General features: G+C 37.4%; 1 long non-coding RNA gene across 1 annotated transcript; it reads left to right on the top strand.

Annotated features, from left to right (window-relative positions):
* Window positions 1-509: 509 nt before the first annotated feature.
* On the top strand, window positions 510-1,382 carry LOC148977102 (uncharacterized). Its single transcript, XR_016145630.1, has 3 exons — window positions 510-966; window positions 1,097-1,190; window positions 1,275-1,382. It is a non-coding gene; the product is annotated as an uncharacterized LOC148977102 (long non-coding RNA).
* The last annotated feature ends 692 nt before the right edge of the window (window positions 1,383-2,074 follow it).

Below are 2,074 nucleotides of genomic sequence, written 5' to 3'. Positions count from 1 at the left end.
GGCCATGGGACTTACACCTGAGTGCAAAAATGTAGGCTCTAGACCCTTCCAGAGCTGAGATGTCGAAACTCAAAACTTCGACCAGAAAAAATAACGACAGTGTTACCCCTTACGTTTTTTTTGGGGGTGCGAAAAAAAAGTTTCTCCAATCTTCTCAAAACTCTGGATTCTGATAGAGGGCCATGAGACTTACACCTGAGTGCAAAAATGGAGGCTCTAGACACTTCCAGAGCTGAGATATCGAAACTCAAAATTTCGAGCAGAAAAAAAAACGACAGTGTTACCCCTTACGTTTTTTTTTTTGGGTGCGAAAAAAAAGTTTCTCCAATCTTCTTGAAACTCTGGATTCTGATAGAGGGCCATGGGACTTACACCTAAGTGCAAAAATGGAGGCTCTAGACCCTTCCAGAGCTGAGATGTCGAAACTCAAAACTTCGACCAGAAAAAATAACGACAGTGTTACCCCTTACGTTTTTTTTGGGGGTGCGAAAAAAAAGTTTCTCCAATCTTCTCAAAACTCTGGATTCTGATAGAGGGCCATGAGACTTACACCTGAGTGCAACAATGGAGGCTCTAGACCCTTCCAGAGCTGAGATATTTGCTCTTTTCCAAACCATATACTTCCCTATTGGTTAGTATGGGAAAAAGAGAAAGAGTATGTATGAATCCAAAAGAGTAGGCGAGAATTACCTGGGTGACGTACTAATTTGTTATTTGTAAATCTATAAAGTAACTAAACATGATACATATTTAATTTGTCCCTTATTAGTGTTGATAATTTTAGGAACATTTAAGATGGATAAAAAGTGAGTTAACACATCAACCTCAGCCTGTAAATGCAGTGTTGAGCTCATAAATCACAGAAGTAATGTGAATCTGTCTGTATGTTAGAGGGACAGAAGAACACACGTGTTTATCCGGTGAAGAGAGGTTCATGATGCTGAATGCTGTCATCAAAGGCTTTGAGTGTGTATACTACAGAAATGGATAACAAAATCTATTAAATCTTAAGTTGTAGTTCACTTGAATTATTGTAATATCAAACAGAGAAATTACAACACTTTTCTGAGTCTTGATTTCTGTGCATTTGCTGCAGAGCTTTTGTGGTGGAGCAGGACCTGCAAGGAAAGATGATGCAGCATTTGTTTGGGGGGGGAAAAAAGTTTTTAGGGATTTTACTCAAATATAAAGTAAGGTTATTTTTAAGACATAAATCAAAGGACATTGTGATGTTAAAATGACTGTTTTTGTGTAATGTTTGTGCATTTTTGCAGGATCTGAAATGTCTGCAGACTCGTGTGAGCACTGAGGATGAGGAGCCCAGAGCTGAATCCTGGAAGTGGTGCCATGGATGAATCCCTCCATCTCTCCATCTGCCCTTACAAGACTCTCCATCTCTCCACCTGCCCTTATTGCCTCAGTTTGTGAAGCGCAGTGCAGCAACAAGCTCCGGCACGAAGGCACAGTCACTTGTGGTGAATTCAGTAGAATAAAGCTGCAGAATGGGAACCGCTGAGTTGAGATGGCAGTAGGGTTTTGGGTTCAGCGCCTGTAAATACATGCTTGTAGGTTGAATAAAGCTTTGTTTCATGTGTTGTTGAACGTGTATATGCATTTGTTTATTGTGCTGGTTACTTTATTTGTTCTTTTACTCATTTATTCATGTTTCTTATTGTTGTCCATATATAAAATATACTGTAATTATTGAATTAATGTATGCATTAATTCATCGATTGACTGACAATTGAGATGTTTCACTGCATTTAGAAAGATAAATGTATTTATGCATAACTTATGTCATATGACAAAACAAATTACATTTTGCTTGTTATATTGAATTATATTTTTTGTATATAAAAAGTTATATAATTAAGTATTGGTCAGCATTTAATATTATTATTTTGTTAGTATATGTTATTTTTAGTATAAAATCAACAGTTTTCTCCAAAAGAGATCTCTGCCCGTCTCCTTTGTGCAGACATTGCAAACGCAGAGGAAAACTGTTCTATGTTGTGCTGTCGAGTTACTGATGTTATGAAGTGTTAGTGCACCTGTCGCTCATATAATTTAAACT

This window comes from Pimephales promelas, chromosome 11 (genome assembly GCF_988280905.1).
Source record: "Pimephales promelas chromosome 11, fPimPro1.hap1.1, whole genome shotgun sequence".
Taxonomy (NCBI): Eukaryota; Metazoa; Chordata; class Actinopteri; order Cypriniformes; family Leuciscidae; genus Pimephales; species Pimephales promelas.
Note: the sequence above shows the minus strand (reverse complement) of the source record. Positions and strands in the feature narration are given on the sequence as shown.